At 48.9% G+C, this 15344-nt stretch overlaps 1 protein-coding gene across 8 annotated transcripts in view; it reads right to left on the bottom strand.

The window, feature by feature from the left end:
• Positions 1-15344, bottom strand: part of KIAA0513 (KIAA0513 ortholog) — a 59754-nt gene that overhangs the window by 25786 nt on the left and 18624 nt on the right. Inside the window, exon 1 of one of the 8 annotated variants that reach the window (XM_043898207.1) lies at positions 10397-10705. The exons of the other annotated variants lie outside the window; for them this stretch is intronic. The gene's annotated coding sequence lies outside the window, so the exon portion shown is untranslated. Of the gene's footprint in view, positions 1-10396; positions 10706-15344 lie in introns of those variants that run through there. 8 annotated transcript variants of the gene reach the window in all.

Genomic DNA, 15344 nt, shown 5'->3' with positions numbered 1-15344 from the left:
TCCCCAGCACCCAGAGCACCTGGAGCGAGCACTTCTCCAGCAGGCTGACCCTGGGCAAGCAAATAGGCTCCTGGGGCCAGGGGAGATTCCAGAACCTTCTGTAGCTCTCCCCTGCCGTCTGTCTCAGGCAGCTCCCTCTCCTCGAGTGCCCCTGAGCCACCAGAGGTGCTGCATCTCCCACCAGAAGAGGCGGCAAGCCTCCTGGACCAGCACACAGGACACGCAGGCTCATGCTCCCTCCATCCTGCCCGCCTCTCCTCTCACAGCATCAGGGAATCGAGGCTAGGGGGTGAGGAAGCAGGGGGCCCCCTGCACATGGTGAAGAAGTGACCAGGCACGGAGTCCAAGCTCAGGTCAACGTCAAGCCCAGGTTCTTGATCGCCACGTGGTCCCTACAGGGGCCTCTCTGATGCTCTCCTGTGGGTCAGTCACCCTCCCAAGTCTGTACTGTGGCCTAGAAGGTAGGCCCAGAGCCATGCTTGGCAAATGCCCTCCCTGCCCCCTAGAGCAGAGAACCTCATGCAGGTCTACCCATGCACCTGATAGATGGCTTCTCCCCTGCAGTCAGTCAAGCCTGTGGAGATTATTTCATCATTTCCCCTTTATCACAAACATATCATTAGAGAAAGATCTGGAGACAGAACAGGGGGAAGAAATAGCTGATCCCACCATGCCAACAAAGCCCCATCTCCATTTGCATGGCTGCCCTCCTAATCTTGGTCAACAGGAAAGCTCCTTTGCTACCACTGCAATGCCGAGAGAAATCCAGATGTGCATCCTGCACCTAGCTAGGGGCAATCCCTCCTGTGACAGCTGCAAACCGGCAGGTGACCCTAGTGAAGAGGGTCTTGTCCAGTCTCCTGAAGAGTGTCTTATTTCAAACAGACCTCACGGAAGGTCAGCTGACAGTCTGGGTTTGGCTGTAGGGATGAGGGGAGGAGAGACAGGCCCCTGCCTGAGGTTTCTGGTCTCTGAGGCTGTCTTGAGACAAGTGAGCTTGATCCATGACTAGACTACTGTTATCTCTTTCGGTTCAGCCATCAAGAGAATCCATAAAGAACGGTTTCCTGGAAAACTGCGCCTCATTGGAATAGCTGCAGGAGAGGAGAGGCAGAAGAAATAGGAGACACCTTTCCCACACGCGGCTGCATCCATCGCCCGGTAGAGAGGCTGCTGCGGCCACGATGGATGGTTCACAGAGCCCTGCTCCCTTCCCCGGGCACCCCTCTGTGCCCTGGCAGGGGCCCAGCAGCATGGGGCGCAGCAACCACTTCCACACCTGCCCAGCCTGCCACAGTCAGTCAGCCTCACGCAGAGGCTCTTCCTGTGGCTCCATCAGCATCTGTTCCCCGAGCGCCCCTCCCCCTCTACAGGCCACAGAGAGACCCCCTGGGCTGGCCTGGGGTGGCGGGGGTGAGGAGGAGCCTCAGCCTGGCTGCAGAGGCAGGCCCCACAAGCCCCAGCCAGACCTCAGCCACTACTGAGGCTTGTGGAAACCTGCTCCCTATCGCTCAGAACCTCTCCCATGGCAAGATGACAGCAGGGACCTCTGTCCGCCTTTGCAGGGGCTGACCAGCTCAGCCCCCAGCTCCTGACAGATAAATCCGCTCAGCACTTTCTAGCTGGGTGATAACTGACAGTGTCCTGGAATCAGGAAGAAATGTGGGGCCATTTGGGGCTTTGAGGCAACAGTCGTTCCAATGAATGAATACATGTCAAATAAGAAGTGTCAGGGCTGTCCTTTTAGATGTCAGCTGTTCAGACAGATTTATGTCCAGTCGATGTGGATCGAGGACGACTTCAGGCCAGTGGGATCAAAGAAAACCATTACTGCAGTTGGGCAATTAATGTAGTGGAGCTTCCCAGCAGCCAAAGCAAAAGAGGGAATTATCCTTTGTCATAAGAGTCCTTCCATTCTGACAAATTCATTTGTAGATGAATCTTATCCAGACACCGAATTTAAAAATCAATTTGACAAGAAAATCTTCATATGAAGAGCACTGATTATTACAGTGAAAGTCTCTAACATTTTCTGCAAAAGATACAGAGATGCTGAAACACATGTTTTTAAAATGACTCTCCAGGACTCCCCCGGTGGTCCCATGGTTAGAGCTCCGTGCTTCCAAAGTAGGGGATGGTGCAGGCTCGACCCCTTGTCCGAAAAGTAAGATCCTGCATGCCACGCATGGCCAAAAACAAACACAGTGAAATGAAATGACTCTCCAAAAACCGAAAGGTGTATTTACATCCATTGCGAGCAGGTTATGTCTGGCTGGAGCACGCTACGGGGTGAAGGTGAGCTCTCGGTGGTGGTGCCAGGATGGAGCATCACGAACCTGGAGATGTCACAGTTAATATGCCCTCGAGGGTCCCTCTCTCCCTCAAGTATCAGATGTCACCCCAGGGCTTCTGGCCAGCCCCACTCACCAACCATTCACGGCTGAGCTCTCTGAAGAGCACTTCTGCTCACGTTCTGACTTGGTGATGAAAACAGGGCAATGAGAGCTGGAGGGGGGCAGGGCAGGGGGGCCCCCAAGGCCCCGCTCGAGGCACCAGCTCAGGGTTTCCTATCAGGATGGGAGCCCACGCTGGTTACGGAGATGGGAGCTGAGCACCTGGTGATGAATCACAGCCCACAGCGGAGAGTCTCTGAATCACATCTCTCATTGCTGAGGAAGCGGAGAGGATGGGTGGGGAGCGGGGAGAGGGGCAAATATAACCAGGTTTCAAAAGGGAAGGCGGTGGAGGCTGGGGCAGGGTGAGAGCTGCGTCAGGGAACAGCCGCAGGTCTAAGCACAGTGGTTCTGTGAGCGCAGGACCATCAGGCAGCGACGACGAGGTCAGAGCTGATGCCAAACTGAGCTCGCGCCGTGCGTGTGTGTGCGCATTTCTTGCAGATTCATATACCAAGGCAATGCTGTGGCAACAGCACGTGGGCTCTAGCAAGGACTAGACAAATGCATTACAGTTTTGAGGACAAAACAGAACAATGTGGCCCAAACGCTGTGTAATTAGGTGGATTCACAGTTTTTTGCATTTTAAGATCTCTGAGATCAGAGGTGTCTGAGCGCTGCTTCGAGCCAGGCCCATTGAGATACATTTGTCTCTGCTTGGAGATAAAACTGGTACCTCTCTTATTTTTAAAAATAATTTTATTATTTATTTTTTTGGCCCTGCACCACGCAGCATGCAGGATCTTAGTTCCCTGACCAGGAATCCAACCTGCACCCTTTGCATTGGCAGCTCGGAGACTTAACCACTGAACTGCCAGGGAAACCCCAGCCTCTGTCTTCGAATAACTCATAAATTATCAGTGAGGGAACCTGATATTCCAACCCAGAGTTTCACAAGTCCACAAGTCAATGTAGGTGCCACAAGTCAATGGGTTTGATGCTGATGAGAACGATAAACTCAAAACTGACCTTCAGCTGCACCGTCAGGAGCACCCAATCCAAAACCTGAGAGATGGTTTCACTCAAGTCTGTCTCCGCTGGTCAGGCAGCTCCTGGAACATTCTGTCCAACTCCACACCCCAGAAGGAGTTGGCAGCTCCTCTTAGGGCAGCAAATCAGAGTAAACATGTCTGGAGACCCAGGCCTTGTGCTCCCCAGTCGTAGGGCCCAGAGCAGCCCAGCAGGATACATCAGTTTGGAAAAAGTAATAAACTGGCGAAAGTATTTTAATGTGATAAATGCTTGTAAGACTTGTGGAAAAGGAGAAAGCTACTGAGAATCTGGAGAGTGCTTAGTCGCTCAGTCGTGTCTGACTCTTTGTAACCCGTGGACCATAGCCCACCAGGTTCCTCTGACCATAGGGATTCTGCAGGCAAGAATACTGGAGTGGGTTGCCATGCCCTCCTCCAGGGGAATCTTCCCAACCCAGGGATCAAACCCGGGTCTACCCGCATTGCAGGTGGATTCTTTACCATCTGAGCCACTAGGGAAGCCCAAGAATCTGGAGGGCAACCCAAAAATGAAAATAAAGACAAAATCCCACCTGATAACCGTGTCATGTGAGCCACAGTGAAAAATTCAAGGGGGGGTTACTGAGGGGGTGAGTCGCTTGGGAGAAGAGACAGCGCCTTCAAATCTGGGAGGAGCGGCCATGTGACCAAACGATCAGATTGTCCTCTGTGGTTCCAGCAGGAAGAGCACAGTCCCAGCAAGGCAACTGTCTCCACCCCCAGAATGGACCGTCCAGAGTCTCCTTCTTGAAAAGGAAGTCGGAAGCAGAAGGTGTTAGCGGGAGAGGCCACGGGACCTCTAGGGTTTTGTGCCGTTTCCAACCCGAGATAACATTTTATGACACTGGATGCAGGTTTTTCTCCGTTGCAGTTGTTGTAATGGTTATATCTGAAAACAGTTCCTATTTTATGACCTCCAGGAAGAAACAAAGGTCTAAAATATTCACAGTTCCCAGGAAAAAGAGATAAGGGGCCATCTGCTGGCTCCCTCACGCCTGACCTTGGTGGGTCAATATTAAAACTACCAGGACGGGCTGGGCACTGGCTACGGTGGGGAACAGGGTCGGAGAGGAGACAAGCTTCCTGTAATCTGGTGCAGGGTGCCTCCCTTGGTTCAGCAACACTGCAGAAGGCTCTGGGAATTCAACCAGCCCCAAGTGGGTCAGGGAGGGAGAAAAGGGTATACTGTGGTTACAAACCAACGGCTCCTCCCCAGTCTACATCTTTGAAATTTCTTAGTTTTTCCAAAGTTGCTCTAAGTCTCTACTCAAAAGTCATCCCTCATCAGTGCTTGGAAATACCTTTTGCACTTTACTGATGTCTAATTCATCCCAGGTAATTCCTCAGTGAACTGGCAAGCCTTGAGTTTAAGGCAACAAAGGAGGAGTTTGGTGACGAGTGTTTTCCATCAATTCTCACCACTAACTTCCCGGGTTGAGTGCACTACAACCAAACGCTAGAACTGACTAGGCACACCCCGTCCTTCCATGAGCAGCTGCACTTCTTTTTTTGGCCGCACCTCAAGGCAGTTGGGATCTTAGTTCCCCAACCAGGGACTGAACCCACACCCCTGCAGTGGAGTCCTAACCACTGCACCAGCAGAGACATCCCAGCTGCACTTCTTTAGTAAAAGAATGGCACTGACAATTTAGTGACAGTTGGGTTCCATCTGGATACAGACGGACTTGGCCTTCCATCCTTCTGGGTAATTTGGCAAAATAACTGCCTCCTACCTGAGCCCCTGGCACAGAGACAGCCGCACTTTACTGAACTGAAATAGGCTCCCGAAAAAGATCTGATCCTTGGTCCTCTCCTAGAGCCCAAGGCAGGCGAGCGATGGAACTCAACAAACATCCATCCTCTCTGCCCCGGCAGCCCAACGCAGGGCCAAGACAAAGAGCCGTGCACACTGGCCACCTGTGCCTTCTCAGAACGGTCAGCTCTGAGCAAGTCCTCCTGGACGCAGGATCACCTGGCGGCCTCGGGGAGCCCTCGGATTAACACCACGAGTGACCGGCACCGGTCGGCCGTGACATTGTCATCTCTGGCTGGTGGTCAAGGTGCTCTGCCATCTGGAGCTGGTCAAGGCTGCTCATGCAGCTCTCCAGTGGCCACAGGCAGAGGGTCGCTGCTCTCAGTTAAAAGCAACCCCACATAGGCATGAGGATGCTGGTTTCTTCAAGACAGAACTTTCCCGTAATCAGGCTACTTCCCTCTCTCTCTCTCTCCCCCATCCCTCCCTGTCTCCCTCTCTCTCTGACACACACTGGGCCTTTGCTAACACTTTCTTCATTTCCTTATACACACCACCCACCTTCCTCTGGCTAAATCTCTTGGCACATCCAACCCCTGCTCTGCAACGTGGAGAAATCTGAAAATTGTGGTTGTGTCACGCTGGTGTTCTCTTTAGGTCATCTGTGGCCTTTTGAAATCCTCCCTGGTGTTGAAATACATTTAACAATATTTTTAAAGCCTATCTAACTTATCTGAAGAAAACAGCCCCCAAAACCTCTATGCAGCAAGCTTTACAACAGCAAAAGCAAAGTGAAAATAAACTAAACAATCAACAAGAAAGTCGTGTCAATTTTGCTGTTAATCCTGGCACTTCACTGAAATATGACAGAGAAAATGACAACATGGCACTGTGAAAACGCTTATGTTAAATGAAAATGAAGCAGAAAGTGAAAAACCAAGATGTAATATTATATTCTCCCTGTAATTAAAACTATGTAAAAATAATGCAGGACAATGCCACAGTTATCCTGTCTGCCTCACACTGTTCTTATAAGGATCAAATGAACTAATAAAGCAAACCAGAAAAAAGAAAAAATGTCAAATGGCTAAAGTACCATACGAATTCTGAATGGTATCTGTATTAGGCATGTGAAGAGTTCAGTACATGAACCGACAGGGCAATGGGAACTTTAAAGATCTCATCAGTATCAGAGACCCTGGAGAAAACGGCCACTTCCAAAGTTCTGCCTAATGATTTTCAAATGCCCTTTGCTTTTGTTTGTGTCAACAAATGTAGACAGAAATTCAGTGACAGCCATTGGTATTAATGGTCCTCTCATTCAGAAAATCTTTTAAGAAAGCAAGAGTTATTCTTGCAATAAAGGCTTTGCTTTACTTGAGTGAGACAGAGAAGAAGGGAGAGAGGGAGACAGGAGGTGGGGAGAGAAAGAAGAATCTACTTTAAGAGATTTTTTATCAAGCCCAGGTCAGATTCTGTAGCATGAGGCTATACACATTGGTGACCACCTGGATACAAATACTTAAATACACTGAAGATTCTCGACTCTCAGAGAGATCTTTCCCAGCTTCTCCGTGTACACATTTCCTAATACCCCAAAGGGAGAGGAATACAGCTCAGGTGTCTATAGTCAAACCATTCCCTTCAGCCTGGCAGCTTGATGAGTGTGCAAGGCCAGATATATGCCGACGGGGGAGTGGAGCTCAAGGGTTCCCTCCATCAGTCCTCTATGTGATGCTGCACATCAGGTATTTCTGTTACTATTTTCTGAATCCTTCAACTTTTACCCTTTTATTTTCCTCCTTCCCCGCACGAACCACAGTTCTCCTGTACCAGCTTCATCCTGACTTCCTCATGTCTCTGATGATTTCTTCATCGAATGCCTCTCAAAACAGCCGTCTTCCGGCTTCCTTATGGTTCTGAGTGAGCGGAGTAATTAAGCACACACTCCATCCCATCTCACCCACTGAGTGTGGCTATAAAACCTGGGCAGGATGGACAGGGCAGCTATTTGAGGGCTCTGCAAAGCAAACAGTAGCAGGCCGAGGAGGGAAGATGACCAGAATTTGAAGCCCCGCCATAGTGAGGGTGATTCTGCCTCCTCCCGACTCCAGGACCCCAGCCTGGCCTGCATACAACCCAGTACCCAGAAAGAGGCCTCAGCAGAGCTCCAGAAGCCGGGTGCTGGTGTGGGGAGCAGGGAAGGGGTTGCCTAATTCTCAGAGGCAGTGGGCCCAAACCCGGGGCTTTTCCTTTCCCGTGCTTCTGTCTTCTTGGTGTTCTCATATCCCAGTCCCCAGCAACCCCCCAGCAGCAGAGGGGTCCACAGGTGCCTAAAGCTTTGAGGCAGGGAAGCTTCCTTTCCAACCGGAGGAGCTGAAGGAAGTGAAAACCCCACTGGAGTTTTCTCTCTTGGTCGTCCTCTTGCTTAGTCACGGATGTGAGCTAAGTCCCAGGAACAGTGTAGCAGAGCAGGAGAAATAAGGCCCCTCCTTCCAGGCTGAAAAGCCAAAGAAAGAGGCGTCTGGAATTGCAAAGGGCCGGGGAGACAGTGGAGTGGGAGACACTCAGGAGAACAACCCCATAAAGCGGCGTATGAGTGCTCCCGGGATCAGCCCCGAGCTCAGCATGTGCAGATACAAGCCTGAGAGGCATGGTGTGGCCTCGGAGCACCAAGCCACAAGAGAAAGCGGAATCACACTGGTGACACACACAGCAGAGCTGATGAGCATCGTGAAGGCTTAGAAAACACAACTGACACAGAAACCCACAGAGGGCTGGCGGGGACCTAGAATCTGAACTCACACGGGTCTAGTGCCTGCTGCAACAAAGATGGCAACATTCTCCACAGAATTTAACAAGACCCGGAGTCTCATAACGTAATATTCGTATATTCAGGATCAACCCAGAACTGCTCAACATACAAAGAACCAGGAAAATCCTCAACTCACATGGGAAAGTATAATCAACTGACGCCAGTGCCAAGATGACAAAGTACTGGAATCAATTAAGACTTCAAAGTCATTATTATAAAGCATACTCAAAGGAGTAAGGAGGAGTGTTCTTGAAATAAAGGTAAAGACAAAAAGTCACAGCAAAGAAACAGAAGAAATGAAGTGGAATCAAATGAAAATTTTAGAAGTACAAAATACTGTAACTGAAAAAATTTAAACCACTAGAAAGGCACAATAGTAGGACGAATATGATAAAGGAAAGAGACAGTGAACATGAAGACAGACCAATAAAAATGATCTAATCTGAACAACAGAGAGAAAAAAAAAAGGTTTTTTAAAAAGTGAGTAGATCCTTGGGGACTTGTGGAGCAAAACTGAAGGGTCTAACATCTGTGTCACTAGAGTCCCAGAAGAAGAGGAGAAAGAAGACAGTACAAAAAATATACTTGTTGGCCGTGCCCTCCACAGTATGATGTCGCTGGGCGACAGACACACAGGTCAGTGAATCAGGACAGAGCCCAGAAACAGCCCCACACAAGTAGAGCCAACTGAGTTTTGACAAAGATCCAAAAGCAATTCCATGGAGCAAGGACAGCCATTTCAACAACAAATGGTGCTGAAACAACTGGACATCCATGAGCAAAGAAATAAGTAAATAGATAAACCTTGACCTGAAACCTTCACACCTTATTAAAGTTATCTCAAATGGATTACAGACCAAATGTAAAACTATAAAAACTTATCAACTGAAACAATGTGAAGAGTTCTAAGATATGACATTTGAAAGCACAATCCACAAAAGGAAAAGTTGATATACTAGACTCCGTAAAAATTAAAAATTTTTCTCTGTTAAAAACATTGTTAAAAGAAAAGACAAGCTAGAGACTAGGAGAACATATTTGCAAATCACATATCCAATGAGGGATCTGTATACAGAAAACAGGAAGAACTCTCAAAACCTAACAGTGAGAAAACAAGCCAACCTAACAAGGGGCAAAAGAACATACATTTCACCAGAGGTGATACAGACGGTAAGTAAGTACATGAAAAGGTATTTGACATCATTAGTCATGAGGGGAAGGCAGATTAAAACCATGGTGAGCCACCACGTGGGGTTTCCCTGGTATCTCAGCTGGTAAAGAATCCACCTACAACGTAAGAAACCCCAGTTCAATCCCTGGTCCGGGAAGATCCCCTGGAAAAGGGACAGGCTACCCACTCCAGTATTCTTGCCTGGAGAGTCCCATGAGGGATCCCTCCTGGGGAGGAGGGATTCCTCCTCCCTAGAGGAGCCTGGAGGGCTACAGTCCGTGGGGTCACAAAGAGTCAGACATGACTAAAGCAACTTAGCACAGAGCCACCAGTTACATACCTGCTAAAATGGCTAAAATAAAAAATATTAGTCACATCAAGTGTTGACAAGAATGCTGAGCAACTGGGACTCTAATACACATTGTTGGCAGGAATGCAAAAAGGCTTGCCAGCTGTTTTGGTTTTGCTTTTTAAGTAAACTTTGACATTTTAGGGTAGTTTTAGATTTACAAAAAAAGCTTCCTTGGTGACTCAGATGGTAAAGAATCGGCCTGCAATGCAGGAGATGTGGATTCGACCCCGGGATTGGGAAGATCCCCTGGAGAAGGGAATGGCAACTTACTCCAGTATTCTTGCCGGCAGAATTCCATGGACAGAGGAGCCTGGTGGGCTATAGTCCAGGGGTCGCACAGAGACAGGCATGACTGAGCAACTAACACTTTCACTTTTTTCACTTTACTGTAGACCTACCATATACCCCACATCGCTTTCCCTATTGTCAGCATCTTGTATTAGTTAGGTATATTTGTTATTATTCATGAATCAGTATTAAAACATTCTCATTAACTGAAATACATACTTTATTCATATTTTCTCAATGTCTTCCTAATGCCCTTTTTCTGTTCCAGGATCCCACATGACACTGTCATCCTGTCTCCTCAGGCTACAACAGTTTCTCAGCTTCTCCTTGTTTTTGAAAACCACAATTCTGAGGTGTATTTGTGTGTATTTTGTAGAATGTGCCTTAGTGGAGACCTGCCTGGTATTTTTCTCACGGTTAGACTGGGGTTATGGGTGTTGAGGAGGAAGATCCCAGAGAGAAGGTACCATTTCTATCATATCATTTCAAAGGCACACACTATCAACATGACTCCTCCCAGGCGACCTTGATCATCAGGCTGAGGTCACACTTACCAGGCTTCTCCACTGAGAGTGCTCTCTTGTTTATCTCCCTTTCCAAACTGTGCTCTTCGGAAGGCTGTCGCTGTGGGCAGGCCCCCTTTAAGGAAGGGGGAGTTATGCGCCAAGCCCTTCAGGGTGGAGGATATACAGACATCATTTGGAATTCTTCTGGATGGGAGATTTGGGAAGTTTCTTATAAACATATACTTATCACACCCACCCACTCCTAGATATGTATTTAAGAGAAATGAAAACTCAGGATCACACAAAAATCTGTACACAAATGTTTCTAGCAACTCTATTCATAACTGTCCCAAACGGAAAATACCCCAAATGTCCTTCTCCAGGTGAATGACTAAACAAACTGTGGTGTACCCATACTAGAGTCGATCTCTCAGCAATAAAATCCCACCACACGTAACACCTCGGTGAACCTCAAATGCATGATGCCGAGTGAAAAACACTGTCCTTGGAATTTCACCTACACCCTGACTCCATTTATAAGGTTAGGGTTAGGTGCTCCAAAAGATGGGGGTCCGGGGCTGCCAGGAGTTAGGGATGGGGTGCAACAAACAACAAAAGGAAATGTGGGGGTGATGGAGAAAATATTTTGTCTTTTAACTGAATTCATGGTTACACGAATCTGTACGTATTTTAAAATACACAGAACTGTACTCCAAAAAAGTCAACTTTACTATTTGTTGTTTAGTTGGTCAGTCGTGTCCAACTCTGCGGCCCCATGGACTGCAGCACGCCAGGCTTCCCTATCTTCCACTCTCCCAGAGTCGGCCCAAACTAAATTTTACTCTATGTTAATTTTAAAAAAAGAGGTGGAAGCAGTGAGCCGAGTGCCTAGAACAGGGGCTAATAAGTAAATAGTAGTTCCCTTCTCTTATAAATGGAGAAGGAAATGGCAACCCACTCCAGTATTCTTGCCTGGAAAACTCCATGGACTGAGGATCCTGGTAGGCTACAGTCCATGGGGTCACAAACAGTTGGACACGACTGAGTCACTTCACTTCACTTCTCTTATAAAAAGTGGGGCCCCAGAGCCCCCAGGCCCCACAGCTCCATGGCTGACGTTCATGCAGCCTAGCGCGTGCCCTAGATTTCTTGGTTTGGCAGGTAGCTGTGTCCACATTTCTCCCAGGCATCCATTTGGAACCACACACCCTTCCTGACAAACAGGTCTGGACCTGAATCCTTGGAGAACAGGGTCAGACAAATCAGTCCTTTCAATCCCTGTGCCAGCTGAGCTTACGGGACACCACCTGCTTACACGTGGGCCACCCGTCTTCTGCAGGCAGACAGGGTCAGACACGTGAGACAAAAGGTGGAGAACTGGGCAGGTCCTCGATCCCAGGGTCCCTCATTTTTCCATAATTTCTCATCCTTTGTCTACGTGGAGGAAGGGGGCAAGTAGGAAGAAAGTACTCTGGATCAAGTCAGTTTGGTTTTAAAACAAAACAGGTAAGGCAATGCTAGTAGAATAGCCACATATCACAGGTGTGGATAGGCAGTGTAGACACATAGTAAGAAAGGTTTAATGAGAGAAAAACTCACAGAGACGACTCTCCCTGGATTCTCTACAGGAAGCGCAAATAGCCAAAGACCAAAGCAACGACAGTCAAGTTAAGAGCAACGCCCTGCATCAGGGAAAGCGGGCGGTCGCAGTGCGAGCGCCTGGGCCACTGGCCTCCCCAGGGCTGCGCATGGCTCCCCCCCACCAGCCAGCGTCTCCTTTGCGAGCCCCTCCCTCAGCCAGCGGCCACCGGAGGATTCGCCTCACCTGTAGGGGGTCCAGTCATGGGCCTGAGACAAATATAAAAGCCCAAGCTGGACATAAGGATCAAGGTCAGCCACCCGGAGGAGCTCCATTAAGCCTAGTGAGCTGACCACTGGTCTGAGAAGGTCAACAGAGCCTGAAGAGGCTGGAAAACAGGCCCCCTGTGCCCCCAACATGCGAGGCAGGACTCGGTCCCCTCCTCTGCAGTAACAGTGACTCGGGATCACTGAATCTTTGAAATGGGACTCAATTTCAAGAGCCCCCACAACAGTCTTAAAATAGAGTCATGGGCCCTCTGCGTAAGAACCAAATGCAAGGATCCGCTCCCCAGAGAGCATGCTCACTTTGCTCTAAGAGCCAGAGCGGCTCTGGGAGCACCCCGGCCCCTCTCCACCCACCCTTTCCTGCCGAGGAAACGTCGGGGAGCACGTCTGTCTGTCAGAGACAATGCCTGTGACTAGGGATGGACCCCTCTTTCAGTGGAAGGAGCTGCTGGGAGAGTTGGGGGTCTCATGCTTCTGCACACAGAAAATGCAGTCAAAGCTCCGCTCTGGAACCACCAGGGAGGGCTCTGGTCTCTGAGTCATCTCCTTGAAAGCCTGGGCTGGGTGACACAGGAGTCCCTTCCTGGGGACTCAGGGCTCCTGACTTGCACCCCTTCAAGTTCACACTGTGGACCCAGCTTCCTCATGACTGACTGGACAATGGCTGAGCTGCAGAGGCCACACCAAGTGTCCATGCGGAGAAAAGACAAGACTTCTTTCTGAGCCGCTATGGTTTTCAGGAAACAAGAGACGGGCAAATGCTCATGCCTTTCTAAAAACATGAAGGTCCATGGAAGGCATCTGAGGCAGCTGAAGGCATGTCAGTCACGCAGGGCAGAACTGCTCAAGAAAGAAGAGGCCAACTCTGTAGGGCGGCGTCTGCTCCTGGAAGCAACATGGCCACTGGGGAGCAGGCCACGCTCTCCGGGCTCGGCCACACCTGAAGCTCTGCCAGCCATCAGCCCATCCCTCCAACCGAGGCCCAGAGTTCAAGAGAACTGGGGCGATGCCTCTGGGTCCCCTGCCAAGATGAGACAGGATGCCCACCTCCTGGCCGCCACCTCCACAGCTGGTTTTGCTTGTTCCTTCCTGGAGTGATTGGCCCCTGTTTGCCCATTCGTGTGGTTGGGGCGGGGGCGGGGGGGACAAGTGTTGGTTGTTTAATCATGTCCAGCTCTTTGAGTTCCCATGGACTGTCAGCCCGCCAGGCTCCTCTGTCCATGGGATCTCCCCAGCAAGAATACTGGAATAGGTAGCCATTCCCTTCTCCAGGGGATCTTCCCAACCCAGGGATCCAACCTGGGTCTCCTTCATTACAGACAGATTCCTTTTACTGTCTGAACCACCAGGGAAGCCCCCATTTTCCCACTGCTGCCCCCTTACTGAGGAAACGTGTCTTCCTAAAACTCCACTCCAGACTCTCGTGTCAACAGGAGAGATCCCATGTGCTCTTCAGACTGAGTATTCCTGAAAACATGATGGAGGAAAGTGTCATCCCATCAAGAAGACCAGACCAGCCCTGCTAGGTTGTTCCAGTGACCAGAGAGACAGAGGGACAGAGAGAGAGCCAGAAACAATGAGAGAGACAGACGGACAGAGAGAGGGAGACAACGGGGTGAGACAACAGTCCAGCAGTGCGGGACCTAATGACAGAGCATCATCGATTCTACAAAGAAGTCTGAGATGTGAAATCAGAGTCTTTTATCAAACCTTTTCAAGATTCTTATACCACTCATGATAGAAGCTACACACAATTACATTTTTCTAAAAATGTTCTCCCCTTGCAAATTTGAATTTGAATGAAAGGATGGCATTTGCAGACATCACAAAACAGACACTGCTCCCACCTCTCAGCAAGCACCGGAGACGTCCGGCCACACCTGAACACTGCCGTGGTTCCTGGTGTGACGTGCCCTCCAGAAGGACTATTGCTTCAGCCAGCGACAATGGTACGAGAGAGAAAGCCAAGGTGACTTGGATTGTCCTTTTCCACAATGCTGTAACTATTATTTAGCACTTTTTAATAATTAACTAAGTAATAATTACAATCAACACCCAGTGTATGCTCACGACACACCAAGCCCCGAGCTAGCACTCTATATGGAGAAGCTGCTTTAATCCTCCTGTAACACAGAGGCTAGGTTATTATTATTCCCATTTTATGGCTGAAGAAACTTGAAGGGTTAGAGAAGCTGTCTAAAGAGCTTTTTAGATAAGTATTTTAAACTAACTGTCTAAAGCCACAGAGCTAAGTAAGAAAGTCTAGATAAGCCCCAGCAGAGTCTGGGTCCATGACCTTGCTGTAAGGCGAGGAGGTAACTGCTCACTGGGAGACAGATAAACATGCTCAAGGGAGCTGTCAGTGACCGGAGTGGATTACAGCCCCCTCATCAATCCCTACTGGAGAAGACAAGCTATATCTCTTCCTGTTTGGAAGTGATGCAGGCAATGTCAGATTAGCAGTGTGACGTTTTTTACAAAGCATTTAAAGAAGTTTTTTAATTCCTACTTTAGTAGAGACTGGCAAACACACAGGGCTTAGTGCTTTTCACCCACAAATTCTACGTTTTCCTATTAGTTACTCGGGGCCTTAATAAAAAAAAAAAAAACTGAACAATTTTAAAATAATAATAAAAGAACAAAAGGAGATGTCGGGCTTCCCTGGTGGCTCAGATGGTAAAGAATCTGCCTTCAATGTAGGAGACCCTGGTTTGATCTCTGGGTCAGGAAGATCCCCTGAAGAAAGGCATGGCAACCCACTCCAGTATTCTCTCCTGGGAAATCCCACGGACAGAGGAGCCTGGTGAGCAACAGTCCACGGGGTCTCAAAGAGTTGGACAGGATTAAGCAACTAACGCTTGCAAAGGAGCAGAAACAAAACAATTATGTACTAAGTGATTCCAAATTTTATTTTACTCAAATAAAACCCCAAAGCATTAGTGTCAGATGAGACTTTAGATTTCTAGAAGACAGTGGGGGTTGGCAGACAGACACAATGGGGAGGGGCTTCTCCGGCAGTCCAGTGGTTAAAGCAATGTGCTTCCAAAGCAGGGGTCCTGGGTTCAATCCCTGGTTGGTGAACTAAGATCCCACATGCCGCTCAGCACAGCCAAAAGATTTAAAAAAAAAA

Source organism: Cervus elaphus, chromosome 4, assembly GCF_910594005.1.
Source record: "Cervus elaphus chromosome 4, mCerEla1.1, whole genome shotgun sequence".
Classification (NCBI taxonomy): Eukaryota; Metazoa; Chordata; class Mammalia; order Artiodactyla; family Cervidae; genus Cervus; species Cervus elaphus.
The sequence above is the reverse complement of the archived record's forward strand: the minus strand, read 5'-3'. Positions and strand labels throughout refer to the sequence as shown.